This window comes from Triturus cristatus, chromosome 1_1 (assembly GCF_964204655.1).
Source record: "Triturus cristatus chromosome 1_1, aTriCri1.1, whole genome shotgun sequence".
In the NCBI taxonomy this organism is placed as follows: domain Eukaryota; kingdom Metazoa; phylum Chordata; class Amphibia; order Caudata; family Salamandridae; genus Triturus; species Triturus cristatus.
In genome coordinates, this window is record NC_140579.1 from 718,577,971 (window position 1) to 718,593,455 (window position 15,485).

Consider the following 15,485-nt stretch of genomic DNA (forward strand, 5'->3'; position numbering starts at 1 on the left):
ACATGCCTTCTGCAGGAGGATGTCTATCTTTATAGTTAAGGGGCTTCGCTACCGAAGCCGTGGGGGGGGGGGGGTTGGAGGAGGGACCCTGTGCAAGGTAAGTTTGGTGTCCGCTATCGCTTCCAGGATTTTAGTTAGTCGCTCATGTACTGAGTCGGCCATTGATGGTGGTGCCTCCAAGATCTGTGGAGGGTCTGCTGGGTCTTCACCTTTATCCGCCTTCGTTCTGGGTTTACCCATGTTAGGGTCCTATTGTGTATTTAGGAGTGCCATCAAGCGGGGCTAGTCTCCAGGCACCAAGGGGGCGGTGGTCGACCAAGGGGGGGGGCAATAACTCCAAACAAACAATATGTATCGTGGTCCCCAATGGCTTATGCAAGTGGACGTGCCCCCAACAATTCAAGCTGACCCTCCTTCGCGGTGTATCCGAGGCAGGGCTAGTTCTCTGTCCTCTGAGCCCGCCCCCCAGTTTCGCAGGTTGTGGGGATCATGATGGAGATCGAGGTTGAGCAGTATGGAAGGCGCAGGCCTGCCCCTCCAGGCCACGCATGGGGTTGGATGAGTACTCTCACATTCCAGTTACTAGGTCCAATGAGGCACACCGCTGCATTTCCCCACTAGTGGCGTCCAGTGATTTTTCCAGCTTGCAGGCCCCAGTATCTTGCATCTCCCTGAATTTGTGGAGGGCTGTCAGGTCTTGCCTCCCTCCACCTGGGCCAAATTGTCAACTGGGCGTTGAGGTTTGAAGTCTCTAGTGCAGGCCAACTCACCCGCCCCAAGTCCTGCTTTCTTTCCGAGGTGTTTGGGGCAGGGCTCAACTTTTCACTCAGTTGAGGGTTGCAGACCAGAACAGGCCTCTCCCCTCAGGCAGATTGGACTGATGCCGTTTTGGGCGGTTGTGCGGCTCCCCAAGGTGCATCACCTTTTTCCGGTGCGGGCGGTGTCGCAGGAGCTAATCGGGTGGCCAATCTCTCCTCCCTCTTGTCGCAGATCCGGTGGTACGCACCAGCAGCAGGCCTCAGCCCTCCGCTCCCAAACTGGTTCTGGGCCGGTGTCCCATTCAGGTTCCCAACACTCACGGCCTGATCTTCGGCAAAGCGTGTGGGTCACGGGATCCAGGCAGTCAGCTCAGCAGTCCTTCAGGCCCTCAACAAGACACAACCTCATGTTACCAGCAGGGAGGGAAGGAGGGCCGCATCTCTACATCCACACATCACTGCCACTATATTGCGATCAGTGGCGACGGGGCAGATGAAGCCTCGTAATAATGTGTCTCTTCCTCTCGCCTTGAATCAAAGCGTCTCAATTGATGCAGCAGACTTTCCCCTTCCTGCGCCACAGTTTCAATCTCAGGCGTCGCGGGCTAGGGCTTGATTTCGGCATGAAAGTCGTGGGGCCGGCGCAGAGCTACAGGCTCACACGCAGCCATTCGTGGCTCCCAAGACACGCCTTCAACCATCTATTGCATGGATACTTAAACTGAAATATTCAATCCGTAATTCAACTAGTTGCGGCAGAATTAGCTTCAGAAATAGGTGTGTTAAACCTTATCCGTGACGATTAGCACCATGGCTCTCTAATTGGTAACAGGACGGGTGGAGGACTACTCAACGCTCCTCCCGGTTTTGATAAGCGATCAATTACAAGTAACAGCCTCATTACGATGTCAGGCGTAAAGCCTTCTCCCAACAGTTGGATTCCCCTAGACAGTGTCCGAAACCTTCCGACCACTTACAATGTTCACGGTGGGATTTCAAACCAAATGGTCTTTCCGAATCGGTTATGATCAGCTCTCTGAGCATTCATGTCGGTCAGACCCGCATCATACAGCTCTACAGACTGCATTTACAGCTGAGCAATTACGATGTTGGCTTCAAACAGCATGTCTGAGTCGGGCCGACACGAAAAGGCTGTGGTAAAGTGACTAGTAGGGCCCCCCTCATCCTGAGTCCTCCGGTTTGGAGTCAAGGGGGTAGACAAGGGACCCCCCTGTAAAATAATGCCGTGTGGTCATCGCCACAGGGTGCAAGGTTTTCTGCAAACACCCATTTTCCCCATAAAGGCACCTGTGCTGTTGGTAGGAACACAGGCTGCCATTTAAGTCAATGGGAGTCCTTCCAAACGGTGTTCGGAAGCATCTTAATCAGTCAGGCGTAACAGCTAACCAAGAGTCGGTTGGAACCGTATCAGACAAGAAGTCAGGTGGTTTAGTGTCCGACCGAGATCGTAATGTGGCCCCAAGTAATAAATAAAATAAATTATTTTTAATTTAGCTGCTACATAACTTCCCACCTTGTTCACCTACAACCACAAAAAAACACCAAACGTACAATGTAAAAAGTGCAAATAGAAATTAGAAAATCATCACTAAATTGAATATTTCAATAAATATTAATTACTAAATAATTAAGGCTCCCGGTTTTATGGTATTTATTTTTTGCCCATTTCCGTCTGTATTTATCCATATTTATTTTTTGGCCATTTTGGTGCCGATTACGATCCGGTAAAAAACATAGCCCGTACGACTCGTATCCGGTCTTTTTACCGTACGAATCGTACAAGTGCCGTACAAACTGCCAATTACGATTCGCATGGGAAAAAGACCATACGAATCGCATTGGGAACAATTCCCCACACGTCCTCGGGTCGGAAATTGTGTCCGACACGTCCCCGGACGATTTACCGTACAAATGTGAAAAGTTAAGTCCGACCGCGGAATCACGATCCATCCCATGCGTCCGATGTTACAACCGTATGCAAAAAACACCGTCCGCACCGAACACCCATAGCAACCATGGAGACATGTGCCCGCATACGCGCCGAACACCCCCCCAGCCCCCGTACGTTCGAGTCGTACCCCCCGTGTATGTACACCCGTGTACGTTCGAGTCGTACCCCCACCCGTGTACGTGCGAGTCGTACCCCCACCCGTGCATGTACACCCGTGTACGTTCGAGTCGTACCCCCACCCGTGTATGTACACCCGTGTACGAGTCGCACCCCCGTGTATGTACACCCGTGTACGTTCGAGTCGTACCCCCACCCGTGTATGTACACCCGTGTATGTGGCATACCCCCGTGTATGTACACCCGTTTATGTGTCGCACCCCCAGTGTATGTACACCTGTGTACGTTCGAGTCGTACCCCCCTGTATGTACACCCATGTACGTGTCGCCCCCGTGTATGTACACCCGTGTACGTGGCGTGCCCCCCGTGTATGTACACCCGTGTACGTGTCGCACCCCCCGTGTATGTACACCCGTGTACGTTTGAGTCGTACCCCCCTGTATGTACACCCGTGTACATGTCGCACCCCCCGTGTATGTACAACCGTGTACGCGGCGTACCGCCCCGTGTATGTACACCCGTGTACGTGTCGCACCCCCCGTGTATGTACACCTGTGTACGTTCGAGTCGTACCCCCCGTATGTACACCCGTGTACGTGTCGCACCCCCGTGTATGTACACCCGTGTACGTGGCGTACCCCCGTGTATGTACACCCGTGTAAGTGTCGCACCCCCGTGTATGTACACCCGTGTACGTTCGAGTCGTACCCCCACCCGTGTATGTACACCCGTGTCCGTGCGAGTCATACCCCCACCCGTGTATGTACACCCGTGTACGAGTCGTACCCCCCGTGCATGTACACCCATGTACTTTCGAGTCGTACCCCCACCCGTGTATGTACACCCGTGTACGTTCGAGTCGTACCCCCACCCGTGTATGTACACCCGTGTCCGTGCGAGTCGTACCCCCACCCGTGTATGTACACCCGTGTACAAGTCGTACCCCCCGTGCATGTACACCCATGTACGTTCGAGTCGTACCCCCACCCGTGTATGTACACCCGTGTACGTGTCGTACCCCCCTGTATGTACACCCGTGTACGTGGCGTACCCCCGTGTATGTACACCCGTGTACGTTCGAGTCATACCCCCACCCGTGTATGTACGACCCATACCCTCACCCGCGTATGTATGGAGCGTACCCCAGGCCCCAACATCACCACCTTCACACAACATCGCGCAGGTACGAGTCGTACCAAGCCAGACACAAGGACAGCACTGTACAACAAAATGGCCCATGTACACACCGTACACACGCTAAAAACGCACGCACACAACCAGGACAAAGCAAAACAACACAAGAATACACCATTCGAATGGCACAAAGCCACAAAACATGTCCAACAAGCACAAAAACAACACATTCACTGACCTGCAACTGCCAAAATCCCAAACAGAGGCCCAAAACACAACCACTCCTTATAACACACCCACCCAAAGTTCAAACACAGCCACACCCACCAATGGACCAATAAAAAGGGCCCACACACACAAACCATGAGCCTTTGCAACAGACTCACTGCTGCCAGACCCCACAGACAACCTACAGCACCATACTAGAACCTTTACCACACCTTACACTTGCACACCTTCACACACACACCTTCACAAACACCCCCACATCACATTCACACACACACCTGCACAACCACACCCACACACCCACAACCATCCACACCCCCCCCACCATCCACACCCACACCCCTCACCATGCCCACTAACAAGAATCCAAAGTTCACTAGCCGAGAGTCGGAGGTCCTTGTCGATGAAATCCTGAGTTGAGCCACACCTCTTTGGAACATTGGTCAGACAGACCAGCATTTCAGAAAAAACATCCATGTGGCAGACCATCGTCGATGCTGTGAATGCTGTTGCGGACACCAGAAGGACCAGGCATGAATGCCAAGCCAGGTGGTACGATCTGCGGAGGAGGGTCCGAGCCAAAATGACGGAGGAACACAACCACGCCAACGTGACTGGAGGAGTGCCGCCCCGCAGACGCGTAGAATACCATCCCTGGGAGGAGAGGGTGATGGCCATACTGCCGGTTGTGTCAGTGGACGGATTAGACGGACTCCGAGACCCGGGTGAGTACACAAACAACTCACCTCACATGGGGGAACGTCATCCACAACCAAACTCACAAACAGGCACGCAACCACCCCAAGCTATCGCATGACTCAACCACACTCCATGAACACGCACATGCCACTGGAGCCACCATGCCCCATGCACCCAGCTGGACAATGTCAAGTCACAGGCCACAGAAAACACCAACACATGACACGGTAAGCCAGATGGCGGGAGTGTGGGCCCCAAAAATCACATAGTGCAAATCAGAAGCAGACAACAATGCCCCCTGCCCATATGGCCTAGGTCACAGCCAGACAAACAGTGTGTCCCCACACAGGAAAGACTCGCCAGCAAATGGCGGACGCCTTGCATCAACACATGGGGGTGACGGCACGTTCTTGCACATGACAGCAGCTAATGAACAGCCAACACTGTGAAAGAGTGGCAGCACACACCACCACAGCAGCAGTGCAGACATAGACACTACACCCAATGGGTGCCTGGAGATCAGAAACAAACTCACATCAACAATCCAAGGGCCATTCAAAGATCTGCTAACAGTGTGTGCCAAGGAAGCTGGGCTGAGGTGACAGAGGGTGACACACAGAGGGAGGGAGAGGGGGACAGAGAGGGAGGGAGACACAGGGAGACGGACAGAGGGAGGAGGCTGACACACAGAGGGAGGGAGAGGGGGACAGAGAGGGAGGGAGACACAGGGAGACGGACAGAGGGAGGAGGCTGACACACAGAGGGAGGGAGAGGGGGACAGAGAGGGAGGGAGAAACAGGGAGACGGACAGAGGGAGGAGGCTGACACACAGAGGGAGGGAGAGGGGGACAGAGCGGGAGGGAGACACAGGGAGACGGACAGAGGGAGGAGGCTGACACACAGAGGGAGGGAGAGGGGGACAGAGAGGGAGAGAGAAAGGGACACACAGGGAGAGCAAATCAGCCTTGTGGGGTGTGGGAATGTCTGCTCGTCAGCAGGTGGACTGCGTGCATGTAGACAAGGGTGGCCAGTGCCAGAACCCCCCCTCTTCTCCATGGCAAAACACAGGGCCATGTCACAACCTGTGCACGAGCACAACGACAGCTACCTGCATTATATAAGTGTGTGGAACCACTCCATGTGCACACGTACAGTGCTGTACGGAAGGCGCCAATGCATGGCTCGCCACACCTGCCCACTCCACTGCTGACTGCAGTCACAATTGATGCAGCAAGTAAGACTGTGCCACACATAGGTAAAGTCGCAAAAGCTGTGGCCAAGGGACATACCCATGCACAAGTGCACTGTGAGTGGAATGCAAGACATATCCAAATTCCCAGAGGAAATGTGCCAACTTTGAAAACAATGAAACATGGATGTTGCATGGAACAAAATTAACATTGTCTCTCTCACACACAGGTCAACGTTGTGGGGGGAAGACTCACAGGACCCGGCTCGGCGGGATGACGGAGCCACCGGCAGCGACGACTCTCACCACTCTGTGGACGAACCCGACCCCGACCAACCTGGCCCCTCTGGTGTCCAACGACCTGCAGCACCTGCGTCAGGTACAACTGGGCCAACCACCACCCCCACTCCTGCCACATCCCAGGAGACACCCAGGATCCCTGCCCCACCACCACAATGCAGCCAGGCTGGCCAGGAGGGACACGGTGTCCCGGGCACCCAGGAGGAGGCAGGTGACAACGCAAATGCCATACCTCAGGGGTCCCGGAGACCCGATGTTCCCACAAGGGCAGGCCAGGTGCAAGTGAGCAGGGGTGGTGGGAGTGGAGGACGGCGGAGGCGCCAGCCTGACCGGTTGGCTGGGGAACCGGTATATTCCCATGTCCGAAACATCCTGGACACATACCGGCAGGACACCACGGGCATGGCCCAGTTTGTGTCCATCCTCGAGGGGATCAAGACCCAGCAGGCCCAGCAACATGCGGAGCAACATGCCTGTCTACTGCAACACCAACGGCGGATGGAGGACAGACAGGCTGAGCTCGTGACGGTGTTCACGGGAATTCACAGTACACTCCGTCGGATGGCCGACAACATGGGCAACCCTCCCTGTGCCACCAGGCGTAGAACATCACCACCCACAGGGAGGGATGAGGAGGAGGAGGAGACATCCGACGGAGCATCCCAAACATCGTCACGGCCTGCTTCTGAGGGTCCCCGCAGGAGGGCGGGTCATCCATGGAAAAGACCGTGAGGGTCGGCGCAACAGCACCATCTCCCAGGACACCTGGCCTGGCACCTGGCCCACTGGAGCAACAGCAGCACAGCAGCAAAAGACATTCTCTGCCACATGGACTTGCTGGTCACTGTCTGACCAATGTTGCTAAAGACTGTGGCATGGACTCTGAGGATTTCAAATGGCAAGGACACCAACTCCCCTAGTGAACTTTGGATTCCACACACCCGGAAAGACCCTCATGTCAGACCCCCCCCCCCCTACCCCAACCAAAATAAAAAGTCTCACCATAAAGAGAAGATGCCTACTGATTGCATTATTACCTTACATGTGTCTTGTAAAGTCTAACTATGCCTGAGTTCTCATTTGACTTCAACCATCCACACCCTGGGGCGTGAGTCTGGCACAGGACACACATGGGTCACATTGTAGTGGGCAAGACAGACATGGAGCACCATACACACCCGTGATGGGTCCAACCAGCTGAGGGGGTGGCCGCACAACCGTGCCGACAGACATTGAGTACAGCGACAGCCATGCGCAGAGGTCAGGGATCATGTGGAGTGTCCTGGGGGGCACCCAGGTATGTGTGGACAGGTGGCAGAACCATGTCCTGCAAGCTTGAGTCAGGTGGATGCAGAGAATGGTGGCCTGGCCAACGTTGGATGCATGGGGATGGCACATGTCACAATACCCACACAGTCATGGACTACATGCACAATACACAGTCTAATCCCACACAAACAGCTTGCATCTTGCTACTCTACACATAGACACATAGCCACTATCACGGAAAACCATGCCAGACATGCCGGATGCACCGTGGCAACACACCAGCATTGACTGAGAAGAGGCACCTTGGAGGCATAGGGACACCTTTATTAGTCATGTATTCAGGATTGCAGAGGCAACTCGGAGTACACATAAACAGGTCATGTGGAGTAACATGTGGGTCCAACACTGGCACCCCCCTTCTGCAGCACAAAAACGCTGATAGCCATGGAACTGGCACACAAGTGTCGGCTAACAGCTAAACACCCCCTGCTGCTCACGGAGAGACTGCCATACACCATTGATCCGCTGATGTGGAAGTCCCACACCATGTCAAGCCAATGCAAACCGTATGTGTCCGAGGGCAGTGTAACACACATTGATGCCATCATCACATTCCACAATCCCATCACTGATGACTGTCAACAAGTCTGACCATCTATTCAGGTGTACCCAGCTGCATGTAATGTGTACCATGGTGATGCGACATGTCTGCAGAGGAACCAAACATCGACAGGGGCAGTGTGCATACATCGTAAACAACTGCCACACCCAATACACCCCTGATGCATCCCTTAACCTAAGGAGACTTCCAAACTTGTCCGTGCGTGTAACGCTGAGTCAGCACTCGAGGACGTGTCCATGAGGAATAGCAGTGCCACAACAATGCAACCAGCAGACGGCATGCGCAAGTACCTGGGGATGAGAGACACACAAGAAGTCAGCCACAAAAAACACAGCCACTTGCATGTGCATGTACTCGACACATGTAAGGATGACAACATGCCAGGTCACAATTATGACTGGGGAAATACACATCACTGCCACCATCACTCCAGTGACACATCCACACACACCTCTGACTCACGTGCCATACATGCAGATGGACACACACATCGCAACACATGCCACACGGGGACCAATGCGTGCACACACAGACACTGGTACTCACCACTAAGCAAAGAAGTCGCGTATGAGCTGAGTCCGGATGTCCTCTTGCGGAACCACGTCCTCCACATCACTAGCCCCATTGCCAAGCCCTTCGTCCTCCACGGGTGGATGGTCCTGATCATCTTGATCCAGGATGAGTGGCACAGCTTTCTCAACTGCCATGTTGTGCAGCATGCAGCAGACCATGAAGATTTTGCAGACCTTCGCCGGGGCATATGGGAGGGCGCCGCCGGTCTTGTGGAGGCATCGGAATCGGCTCTTCAGGAGGCCAAACGCCCTCTCTATCACTCGCCTTGTCCGGCCATGGGCGGTGTTGTAGCGGAGCTGGGCCGGCGTGATGGGGTTGCGGAGAGGTGTGATCAGCCATGGCATGTTGGGATAGCCAGCGTCCCCTACATGGAAAGCACATGGACATAAGTAGGACAGGAGAAGCGGTCGTGCTGGAAGCCTACGTAAAATACAGGACAGACAGACTGTACCCACCAACAACACATGCTCGTTCGTTGCGCAGCTGCGTCATCATTTCAGGCACCCTGCTACGCCTCATGATGTAGGCATCGTGTGCTGATCCTGGAAAACGAGCACAGACATGTGAAATCACCATGTTGGACAGACACACCACAAGGGCATTGATGGAGTGGTAGTGCTTGCGATTCCTGTACGCTATCTCCTGTGCCTGTGGTGGTACCAAAGCCACATGTGTCCCATCTATGGACCCAATGACATGGGGCATCCCTCCCAGGGCATAGAATCCACGCTTGACCCCAGTCAACATTTCAGGGGTTGGGAAATGGATGAACTCATCCATGTGAAGCAACATGGCCTCTAAGAAATCATGCAGCACACGGCAGAACATGCTCTGGGACATGCTACCAACATGAGCTATGGTATTTTGAAAGGTACCCGTGGCCAGAAAATGTAGGGCTGCCATTACCTTCAGCTTGGGTGTCAGTGCCGTAGGATACCTGTGCAGCGGTTGCAGGTGTGGTGCCAGTCTCGCCGTCAACTCCAGAATCAACGGTTGGGGGAAGCGGTAGCACCGGATATAGTCATTCTCCCGCATGGCAGCCAAGTCCGGAATTGGTCGGGGAAGAGGCGGCGCTCTGCAGTAATTTGGAAGTGACAAGGAAGAGTGAGTGCACTACAACAACAATTTATATGTACTGAGCACATGTCAATCTGTCAATACACATATGCGACATACGGAGTCAGGTATGTGCCACATGCCCTGGACACGTATGGCTGGCAGGTGACACTCCTACCAAGACCCAGCTACACACGGAGATTGTGAACCTCCACATGCCACGGCATGGGATTAGCTGTGTCCCAGTGTGAGTGAACAGCCAGACGCAAGACAGGAGTGACATACATCCACACATCAGCAGAAGTAGGATGTCGATTGCAGAGACTGGTAGCGGAACACTAGAGCCACAGGTCACATGACATTACACTAGGACAGCCCACACACCTTGCCATGAAGGTGTACACGTGATGACTCACCACACATTCATAGAGAGGATGCAGACATGTCCTTGTTACGCTACTCTGTGTCCCATGCATACATACGCACCTCACATCCGATACCACATGTGGCCTGGTGTGCGGAACAGTGTGCCATGTCAATCTACACACAGACACATATTGGTTGCTGTCAAGTCAAGGGCATGCCTGGCACACATTGCACCGTCACACATAACATCTGTACACATCTCATCATACATCTGTTGCCTTCTCGACTCAGGAGTAATGTGCCACATCACAGCCTTTCACACCTGTGCCCCACACATGTAGTACTGCCCATACAATGCCTTGATGTCCATCCATGGAAAAGTATGTCAGCCCTATTCCTTCCTGTGTGCTGCCTGTCACCACTGTGATGTGTGAAAGGCACCGTACTTTCGCTAAGAGGGCCTGTGTACGTTCCCTATCACTATGGGAGTGCTGCCGTATGTGTACCCATAGTGATAGTGAGTGTACGCACGCGTGTACGGTCCGTCTCACTATGGGTGTTCTTGTGTATGCGTACTCATAGTGATAGTGAGCGTACAGGCGTGTGTACGGTCCGTACCACTATGAGTACGCATAAGCGAGAACACCCATAGTGATAGTGAGCGTACAGGCGTGTGTACGGTCCGTCTCACTATGGGTGTTCTCGCGTATGCGTACTCATAGTGATAGTGAGCGTACAGGCGTGTGTACGGTCCGTACCACTATGGGTGTTCTCGCGTATGCGTACTCTTAGTGATAGTGAGCGTACAGGCGTGTGTACGGTCCGTACCACTATGGGTGTTCTCGCGTATGCGTACTCATAGTGATAGTGAGCGTACATAGTGGTACGGACCGTACACACGCCTGTACGCTCACTATCACTATGAGTACGCACACGCGAGAACACCCATAGTGGTACGGACCGTACACACGCCTGTACGCTCACTATCACTATGAGTACGCATACGCGAGAACACCCATAGTGGTACGGACCGTACACACGCCTGTACGCTCACTATCACTATGAGTACGCATACGCGAGAACACCCATAGTGATACGGACCGTACACACGCCTGTACGGGCCGTTGCTATGCATTTGGGGTGCCCTAGGGCCCCGGAACGCACCGTACCTGTGTGTGAAGCTCCAAATTACATAGGGGACACATGAGGGACAAGTATAAAGGCCTACATGCATGCTGGTTGTCATGGAGACCAAGTTTAAAGTTTGAATATTTTGAAGCAGGTGCACAGCAGTAGTCAGTTTGAATGAATCTACTTTGTTGCAATGTGCTTCTGGAGTTGACATCATGCTGAAGAAAAAAACCACAATGAGAACCCACTGACTGTGGTAGGTTTGAAGGGATTGGAGGAAACATAGGATGCATGGATCCTGTGCATGAAATAGGCCAGCAAGGCAGATATAAGGCAGCCAGGTCCCATGAGGGAGCACTTGCCTGCACATCTTTGTATTCCACGACCCAGCTGCTGCTACTGATTCCCTGGAACCATGTCAAGGTCTGTGGAGAGGTCACAGCCCTTCACCCTGGAGGAGAACCTGGCTTTGCTGGATGTGATCCTCCCACAGTACCCCATGCTGTATGGGCGACCAGGGTATCAGGTGAGTGCTGAGTCCACCAGCACAGACTGTGTCCCTTTTTTGTGAGTGTGACTTCTGGCATTGTGTCCAGGTGTGGCACACATGCTATGTATTGTAGGGGGGGTCCCGGGGGGGAATGCCTGATGTCTCCCAGCCAGTGCATGCTGTGGTGCATGTCTGCCGTCCTCACTTGCATTGTGTTTACTGTGACAATCACTGCATGGTGCATGCCACATTCTGCCTGTCTTGTCCTCCTGGGAATGTAGCCTCTGCAGTCCTCATGTGATTATGTGGTCAGCCCAGTGTGACAGGTGACTGTACCCACAGATGTGTGTTAGTTCTGTGTACCTGTGCTGAGAGTGTCCACATGATGTGTTCGTACCCTGGACATCGGTGTGTGTGTAAGTCCCCTGTCATGTGGGTGGGTGCATATGTGGAGTGTAGCACCCCAGCTGCATGAGGGATGGATATACCCTGCCCATGTGATGTGAGCAGGGAGCAGTGCTGTGTGTCTGACGTGCAGAGCCAGCCCCACACCTGTGAGCCCCCCCGTCTAGTGGCACATGTGCAGAGTGAGGTTTGTCGCAGCATTTGGCAATGGCAGGTGAATGTCCTGTGCCTGTGTGTGTCTGTGTACTCTGCTGCGGTAGCGTCAGTGGCCTGTGGCATGTGACTGCTTAGAGGTGCTGCACATTATCCTGGTGTAGCTTGTGATGCACAGTGTGAGCCTGGATCATTGATTGTGTCGTTGCCCTCATTCCACCTGTGTACTTTCAATGGCACGTACTGCTTTTGCCCTTCCCCAGAGGATCATGTCCCTATGACAAAGGTGCAATGCGTTGGATGCATACTATGCCTTGTTGTAAACAGCACATTTGTTCTAATATGTCTCTCTGTGGCATGTGCCTGGTGTATTGATGTAGTGTCACTTGTTCATCCTCACAGGTAGGCGCCTCTGCCAAGAAGCAGATATGGCTGACCGCCGTCAGTGCCGTGAGGAGTGCAGATGGTCGCAAGCGGTGCCTGGCCCAGGTGAGGAAACGCTGGCAGGATATCCGGTGCTGGACGCGGAGGATCGCACGGGTCCTGCTGGGGGACTCACCTGAGACCCATAAGAACCGGGGGCGCCGCCATCTGACCCACATCCACAAGCGTGTGCTGGCGGTGGTATTTCCAGACTTGGAGAGGCGCTTACAGGAGAAGCAGCAGCAGGAAGGGGGTAGGTACATGTGTGTTTGTTGTGTGTCACCAGCATTTGTAAGTGCACAGTTGCATGGATACTCTGCCAGGGTTTAAAGGTGCTGTGCAGATCCAGTTACCCACAGTATAGCTGTGCTCTCCTGCCTCCCTTCCCCTCCTTGCAATGTGTTCCCTGGTCTGTGTGTAGTCACTCCTTCACAAGGTAATGTAGGCTGGCGCTTTCTCCACGTGAACTTTGCCTGTAGCATCATGTGTGGGGGTGGTGTGTAACAGGTTTGGGGACCTTGCCTGTGCCCTGTCCAGTTCAGTACATGTGGGTTCCATGTCAGTTGGCACTGATGCTGAGTCCAGACATGGGTGTTAGTCTCTCAAGTGTCATGCCTTACAGCGCGCATGTCCTATGTTGTGGCCTGTGACATGATGTGCATGAGTGTGCGATACGCATAGTGCAGGGATGGTGGCGTGTGTTGCAGTCATTCCCATTCAGGACCATGGAGTTGTGTGGCCACTGCTGTCCCCTGGGGCATATGTTCATACGTGTCATGTGTGTCATCACAAAACGTGGACACTCTCAGTGTCTACAGCATAGGTTGTGCTCTGTGCCATTGTCCCCTGGCACCATGTATATTGACGTGAAATGTAGTACAAGTGTCCACTGTACAGCCTGACCTGATTTTCCTTGTTCATAGTCACAGTGGCCAGTGCCTGTGTGTCTTGTTACAATCATCTGATGATGACCATTTGTACATGATTATTTGGACAGGCGCACCTTGGGAATTTGGCGTCCAATCTTGCATTTATGCAGCCCCTGTGTATTTCACCCAGACTAAGAGATGTAAGTGCCACCTGTGTCTCAACAAATTGTCTCATGTAGGGGGTGGTTGGTGCGGGCCAAGCCTACATGTCAAAACCAGAATTCTCCTTGCTAGGTCTGGCCAGTGTGTGATGTTTGTCTGGACATACACTCAAGGTGCAGTGAGCCAGTCATGGTGGGCATGTTTTCAGTATTACCTATGCAGCATGTGCCTCAAGTTAATGGATATGGTCCCTCCTCATCCCTATTTTCGCCAACGCTTTGTGGTGCAGATGCAGTGCTGGATTGTCCCCAGGGCCTGGCTCCTATGTCAAACTCCATTTCATGTCATTTGCTATTGTGTCATGCTCTCCATGGATTTTCTTTGGCATGGTGGGTCAACCAACTGTGTGTTGCATGCCCTACATCTGTACCTTGTTTTGTAGATGTTACTGATCTTTCTTTGCAGTCTATGCACTGTAACCTATGTAGATTGGACTCATGTGACATATGTATACAGGTGTGTGATTAATTGCTGTCTCTTCACCTTGCCCACAGCATCGTCGGGGGACACGGAGGGAGACATGAGCACAGACGGAGCGGAGGGACCGAGCACCAGTGCCAGCGTTGACATCGTGGCTGGCACATTGAGTGGTACTGAGGTGGAGGAGAGTGAGGCCGAGGACCTGTCCACTGGCACGACAGAATATGAAGCTGACGGGTCCGAGGATGATCTCTCCAAGTGGGCGGAGGCTGCACCACCAGCTGACAGCGGCACAACATTGCACCCCGCCCCCTCCATTGCCATCAGCCGCCTCCCACTTGCTCGTGTCCCTTCCCAGCGTGCCCGGTCACCACATGTCTCCTTCCTGCCAGGCACCGCACCCCCTGCCCCTGTCTCCACTGCTGCCGCCAATGCCGAGTCTGTGGACATCCAGCGGCAGTTGCAGGTTGGTCAGGCTGCGATCCTTAATGTCCTCCATGGCCACAGCCAAGTGCTGCACAACATGGAGGCATACTTGGAGGGCATTTTTTCATCGCAGGCTGACCAACGCCAGTTGCTGAGGTCCATCGACTCGACACTGACTGCAGCAGTGGGTCTCCTGCAGCGCTACGTCCCACCCCCTACCCCTGCCCCATCCACACTTCCCACTCCCATGCCTGTCCCACGTACACCCAGACGTCAGCATGCACCCACCACAACAGACACAGGCACCACACCAGCAGGGAAGGTCATACGCACTCCTCCTGGCACGCACACACAGGGTGAAGTAGGCACACCCACTGGGTCGGGGGGCAAACATAAGTCATGCAGCCAGAGTGGGAGTCCGCATTCCACCCAATCCACTCCCTCCAAATCCCCTCCCCTCAGCTCTCCTGGCCACATATCCGGCAAGGACGCCTTCATGGCCGCTCTGTCCCTGAGCCCCACTGTGACACCACCCCGCAAGCGGTCAAGGGAGTCCCCGGTCAGGGTGGTTGAGTCCCCCCCTGTCCGCACCCTCCCCCAGTGGCGCTGCGACCCATCCCTCCGCCCCCCCACCCTCCTTGGGGCCTGTGGTTCCTTCGGGT